This window comes from Myotis davidii, unplaced genomic scaffold (assembly GCF_000327345.1).
Source record: "Myotis davidii unplaced genomic scaffold, ASM32734v1 scaffold200, whole genome shotgun sequence".
NCBI lineage: Eukaryota > Metazoa > Chordata > Mammalia > Chiroptera > Vespertilionidae > Myotis > Myotis davidii.
In genome coordinates this window covers 998,060-1,005,163 of record NW_006293700.1, presented here as the reverse complement: position 1 = coordinate 1,005,163, position 7,104 = coordinate 998,060, and the positions used below count along the sequence as shown (strand labels likewise).

Sequence of the window (7,104 nt, the reverse complement as noted above, 5' to 3'; positions counted from 1 at the left end):
TAGAGGCGCAGCCCCTCCCACGCGCGGTGCTCCCCTGGGGGCCATTCCCGGGCGAGGGGACGCCAGAGGTCACCGCCACCGAGGCCTCCGAGGGTCCGGGGGGCTGTTTGAAGCCTTTCAGGCCTAACCAGAGCTCTAAATCGGAGGGCATTGAATTGGCCTGGTGATTCCCGATCGATTCCCGAATTCACACAGATATTTGTATTGGTTTCAGAGAGGAAGGGAGGGAGAGAGATAGAAACACCAATGATGAGAGAGAATCATGGATCGGCTGCCTCCTGCAAGCTCCCCACTGCGGGTCGAGCCCACCACCCGGGCATGTGCCCTTGACCAGAATGGAACCTGGGACCTTTCAGTCCGCAGGCCGCCGCTCTATCCACTGAGCCGAACCGGCCAGGGCAGAATCGAGATTTTTAAAGTGCATTTTTCTTTCTTATCCTCAGCCCCTTAATCATTTCCGGTCTCTGTCCAGATTATGTCTGTATGTTCTCTTCATTAAAAGGAGACTGTTTTGTAAAGGTGTCTACGCCCACACCCATCGTGTAGTGAACAGTTTCTGTTGGTCCAAAGGATTTTCCGTAAGGTGACTGTAAACCTGCGCAGTAAGTCCCCTTAAGACAGTGGTTCTCAGCCTTGGCTACACATTAGAATCACCTGGGAATCTTTTTAAAATCCTGATTTCTGGGCCTCATCCTCCGGAAATTTTGTTTCTTTGTTACTAATGTTGTGGCCTCACCCCATAACAAAGAAACAGAATTACCGGAGGATGAAGCCCAGAAATCAGGATTTTAAAAAGATTCCCAGGTGATTCTAATGTGCAGCCAAGGTTGAGAACCACTGCTACAGAGGAAAGGTGCTAACTCAGGGCCTTGTGCATGCTCACTAAGTGGGGCAAAGGGTTTCTTTTGATGCCTTTTCTTTCTGCTGGGATGGCCCTGGACCTGAGAGACAGAGAACTGAAACATGGCACCCAGGCTGGTAGGCAGCCTCTCCCTCCGATCCTTGTCTTACTGTTTCACCAGCTGGCCCCAGAGTGAAAGGGTGAAGCCTTAAGTGCAACCTTGTTGCAGAATCTTCTGGCATTTTGTGAAGTTTTTCCATTATTCACTTGCTCTAAGTTTGGTTCCTCTGTATATATTCTTCACTACTGCTTACACTTCTTGAATACGACAGACTACATCTTATACGTCTTATGTTGGTTCACTGGTAGAAGAATATACATATAATAGATATTTTTATATACTGAATATATCTTTTTGGTATATAACCTGCCCACCTGTATACTACTCTTTAGGCAAGAGATGAAGCTAGGACTAAAAGAGCAACAGCTGTGTACATGGCATTAGGCTGCCTCGTGTGCTCACTGCCCTCGAACCATCATGAGTGAAAGGCCCCCTGAGTTCAGTGGAGTGGGGAAGCATGGGTAGGCAAGCTCCTCTTCCTGGATCACTGGTTCGCCTAGCTAAATTCCACATCCTTTACATCCCAGCTTAATATTTACTCCTCTGGGAAGAAACCTCATTGTGTCATTCCCCCACAAAAGTAGAAAACATAACTTCTCAGGAATCCAACCTTTGAGTGGGTTAGTTGGAATGGATCATCTCTTTCTGAGGGTCTGCAGTCACTGAAAGTGAAGGAGTGAGAGTCAAGGGAAGTATACCAGCTGCCCATCAAGTACGCATTCAGTGGTGAGCTAGAGTCGACCAGAAGGTTTGGGACAAGATGCAGTAGGAATGCAGGAAGGAAAGGGATGAGCCCTGGCCCGTGTGGCTCAGTTGGTTGAATGTGGAACCATGCATGGAAAGGTCGCTGATTCAATTCCCAGGTAGGGCACATGCCCGGGCTGTGGGCGCGATCCCCAGTGTGGGGCATGCAGGGAGCAGCCCATCAGTGATTCTCTGTCATCCTTGAAATTTCTATCTTTATCTCCCTCTCCCTTCCTCTCTGAAATCAATAAAAATCTATTTTAAAAATGGTCAAAGTAACTAATCATCAGAGAGATGCAAATTAAAACTACAATGAGGTATTACTTCACACCTGTCAGGATGGCTACTATCAATAAATCAGCAAACAAGTGCTGGCAAGGATGTGGAGAAAAGGACCCTCGTACACTGCTGGTGGGAATGCAGACTGGTGCAGCCACTGTGGAGACCAGCATGGCGTTTCCTTAAAACATAAAAAAAAGGAGCTACATTTTGACCCAGTAAAACCCTTCTGGGTATATATTCTAAGAATCCCAAAATACCAGTCAGAAATAATATATGCACCTCTATGTTCACAGCAGCATCATTTACATTAGCCAAGATCTGGAAACAGCCCAAGTGCCTATCAGTAGATGAGTGGATAAAAAAGCTATTGTACTTTTGTGCAATGGAATACTACTCGGCTGTATAAAAGAAGGAATTCTTACCCTTTGCAGCAGCATGGATGGACCTGGAGAGTATTACGCTAAGCAAAATAAGCCAGCCAGAGAAAGACAGATACCATATGATCTCACTAATATTTAGAATCTAATGAACAAAATAAACTGATGAACAAAATAGAACCAGAGGCATGGATACAAGGAATAGTCTGACAAATGTCAGAGAGGAGTGGGTTGGGGGGACTGGATAAAGGAAGGTGAAAGGATTAGCTTTTTATTAGTAGCTACCTGATGTTATATACTATTTTTTTCAATTTTTCCCCTGTTTTTCTTATTTTGCTTTTGTCTCTTTACACTCAGACAGGGAAAACAGGGAGTTTGATAATGATGTCTAATATTTCTGTGAGCAGTTCCAAATTGTGTTATCATGGAGAGCCCCATAGTTCTGTTCTGGATTTTACTGGGAACTGTATCCTCCAAGGGAAGATCAGTGAGGGGGTCTGAGAGGCAGGGCAGGGCATGGTGGCTGATGTCATTCAGAAGGAACAGGGAGCTCCTCCAGCCAGAATTCTAGAATAGCTTAACTGGATGGGGCAATGCTTGTTTGTTTGTTTTATAAATTCACTTTTTTTGTGTTTACTAGTTTTAGTTCTGAATCCCATGCTGGTTTGAGTTGTCTCAAGTGAAAATTTTACATGAAAATTCCATACTCAGGTGCCCTTCTACAGTTGTTCTTTTTGTTGTTTTGTTGATCCTCATCCATGGATATTTTTTCCATTAATTTTTTTTTTTTTTTTTTTTTTTAGAGAGAGAGAGAATGAAAAGGAGAGAGTGAGAGGGAGCAAAAAACACACCACATTGATATATCTCTCACATGAATTGGTTGCCTCCTGCATGCCCCTGCAACCCAGGTATATACCCTTGACGGGGAATTGAACCCGAGACCCTTCGGTCCACATGCCAATGCTCTAACTACTGAATCATGCTGGCCAGAGGTACCCTTCTATGGTTTTATTATAGCAATGTGCACATCAAGTGAAATCTAGACAATAATAATTAAATTAATTAGAAGTGTATCTGTAAACAAGGTAAAATTTTTATTCATATCTGTTAGTTCAAGCTACAAATAGGTGAAATCATCTGCATCCTTCCAATTCAATCAGCTGGGTATTTCTTTTTATTATTTAAAGAGCTCATAATTGATCTATTTCTGTTAGTCTAGTTTTTATACTCCGAAAGAAATGTATTAATATACTGTCTTGCCTTTCCACAGACGGATTTGGTAGTCTGGTTTTATAATATGCCCTTCCATAATTTTCTGAGATTTGCTGGGAAGCATTTTGGACACATTCCCTTAAACTCCAAATCACAACCTCTCTGCAGAAATATGCTCCTTCTTCAGTCTTACAGTAACTTAGTTTACTGAACAAGAAATTCCAAGTTATTGAAAATATTTTGTCTAAAAGAATTTGAGACAGAAAGTTTCTGAACTCTCATTTGAAGTAGTTTGGTTGAGTTCATAATTCATTTTTGTGGGGGGCTTGGGGCATAAGTTTTGTGAGGACACACAGTCTTGACCATTCCCCCGCCCCTCCCCCCCGAGTCTTCTGCTACACATTTCTAGTGGCATCTCTTCTGAGCTAGCATTGGGTGCTGATTGAACATTTGCTCTAACTTGTGCAAAAAGGCTTCTTGCTAGAAATTGATTTGTTGAGTTTTAAAATGCCTCTTAGAATAAGAATCCCCATTAAATTTCATCTTGGAAAAAGAGCAATATGTTTGATTGACATCGCCAGGAATGTCTGTATGCTGCATGTGTACAATTTTTTGTAGTCATTATATTGAACATGCCTCATTTTCAGAGTATGACCTTGAGTTGTCATTGCTTTAGAGAACATGGACTGGTTAGGACATCCATTAATGTCCTAGAACAAATGCTAGAGCAGAATCCCCAAGGGAGACGGGGATTTTACTGGTCTCTGGACACAGGAATCCATTTGTTGGAGCATATGCAGAGTGTGATGAGCTGTAAAATGAAGTTAATTTCTGTGCCAGACCAAACTAGGTGAAAGACACAGCAACGGGTAAGATGAAGGCTGCATTCCCTCCAGAGGGAAAAATAACGGCATTTTCTCAGATATTGTCACCGGAGTGTGTGGTTTATTTGACAAGGCCCATATAGAACAATAAAGAGGAACGTAATTTAACTAGGAGCTCCAAGTCTGTGTCTAGGAAGCCCTCATTGTGAAATCTTTTATTTCAGGTTGGACTTCATGCAGAGTAGGAGAAGAAAAGAGGACAATACCTTATTGCTAAAAGCATCCTGTAAGTGACAAATCTATTAATACCGTTCTTGTGAGTTGTTATAGTCAGAGTTTTAAAACAGAACTGGCATTTTTCTGTCTTCCATGTGGGGTACAGATTATCGAAGCTGCAACAGCACAATGCTTTTGTTTAATATTTACTAGTAGGAGTTAATTTTGTTGAAGTTGGGGGGTATTTTTCAGGATGAGAATCTTTTTATGTTAATAGTTTATTATTTTCCATGTAAAGTTTCCCCCCTCCTATTTACAGTTGTCCTATTGTTTGTAAACACAACATACACTATATTAGAAGCAAAACCCACATTTTAATCCGCCCCCTCCTTCCCACCCCCACTCAGTCATAATTGTTTTGTAAGCAGAGTATAGCCTTACCATAATGCCCAGTATGAAAATTCAGCTTGGAGATTTTTACATTGTTGTATTTAAAATTCCACCTATTTTTGCATATCAAGGAACTTACCTCCTATTTTCTGACTCGTGGGTGCTGTAAAAATTAAGAGCATAGACATAAGAGATAGATATAATCACTTGTATGATTTCAGACAGCAAACTGCTCTGAGCTCAGTTCCCTATTTGTAAAATGAGGAGGATAATTCCTACCACACAGGCTTTTTGTGTGGGTTAAATAAGATATAAGTTCTTAGACCAATATCTGGTTCAAATATAGTGGTATCTTTTCCAACAACTGTATGGTTGCTATAATTTCTTTTTGAAAATAGGATAATAGTTTATTTTTAAAGCTTTAAATGCCCCGATCAAAATTTTACCTTCCAAACATAATACTTGATGTGCCTGGTTCTGTTCTAAATACTTTTTGGTGGATTTCATTATCAGCCTCGTTGCACAGATGAGGAAATTGAAGTGCAGAGAGAAAAAGTAATTTGCTCAAGTGGAGGGCAGACTGATGAATCTACCCAGGCATCCCTTGCAGAAGTCTTTTTATTCTTAAATTTTCAATTTTTTGAATAGGTAAGACAGTCACATGGTTTAAACATAAAATATATGAAATAAAAAAACATACAATGAAATATTTTTCCACTTCCTGGGTCTCCCATTCTCATAAGCAGCCAGTTACTAGCTTTGTAGGTGTCCTCCAGAGTTTTGTTACGCATGTGAGGCAAATAAATATCTGTGTCTTTTTCCCTCCCCATTTTCTTCTATAGGAACTTTTAAAATTTATCAAAATGTCTGTAAAACCTTTCCCCATCAGAACCTAGAGCATTTTCTCATTCTTTTTTAGAGCTGTGTAACTCTCCATTGTATGATACAGTATAGTTTACTTCGTTCATCTATTGATGGCCCATTGTTCTGGTCTTTGCTGTCATAATTAATGCAGCAAATGCATAACCATGTATGAAAGTATAATTAGATGCGTCCAGATGTGGTTAAATACTGTTCTCATGTGTAATATTGATAGACATTGCCAAATTGCAGTCCAATGTAAGAGGCTGTGCATTCCCTCCAGGAATTTATAATCTAAATGGACTACAGTTTACATACAGGTACAGGCTATGGCTGCAGCCTCACTGGGAGCAGCATGTGACTGTTAGGGTGACTGCTGCAGCGAAGGAGTGACTGGGCATGGGGAGGCAGCGCCCGAGGCTGGACTGCAAGATTGTGGAGGGCCTTAAGGAGGCAGGCAGTCTTCAGCAAGCTGGTCTTTTTTTTTTTTTTTTTGAAGGTTTTACTTTTTATTTTATGTACAAAGCGATAGCATTCTGTCATAGGTAGATGTCTTGAACGACCCATTCATGGAAGTTCTCTTAGTCCAACTTAATGAAGCCTATGTCCTTCGCGTACTGCCGGAAACACTGGCGGCACATGTTAAGGCCATACTTCTGGATCAGACCGTGGCGGTTTGAGCAGAGGCGGCAAGAATAAGAGCCTTGGCCGAATTTCCTCGGATGGCTCCAGTAGAGTTGCTGATGACACATCTTGTTCACTCTGTAGCAACGAGGCAAAAGGAAACTTTTTTTTTTAAATAAATCTTTATTGTTCAGATTATTACAGTTGTTCCTCTTCTTCTCACCATAGCTCCCTTCCACCCCATGCCCTTACCCCCACACTGTTCTCGTCCATAGGTGTATGATTTTTATCTAGTCTCTTCCCGCACCCCCACACCCCCTTCCCCCAAGAATTGTCAGTCCACTCCCTTTCTATGTCCCTGATTCTGTTATATTCACCAGTATATTCTGTTCATCAGATTATTTATTCACTTGATTTTTAGATTCACTTGTTGATAGATATGTATTTGTTGTCACTTTGTTGTGCATAATTTTTATCTCTTTTCCTTTTTCTTCTCCTCGTCGTCATCCTCCTCCTCCTCCTTCCCCTCCTCCTCCTCCCCCTCCTCCATATAATACTGGTTTGGTGGTAATAAACTGCTTTAGCTTTTTCTTGTCTGTGAACAGCCTAAAC

The 7,104-nt window shown here is 41.4% G+C and overlaps 1 pseudogene; it reads right to left on the bottom strand.

Annotated features, from left to right (window-relative positions):
* The window catches only part of LOC102769813, a 32,362-nt pseudogene that overhangs the window by 14,632 nt on the left and 10,626 nt on the right, over window positions 1-7,104 (bottom strand).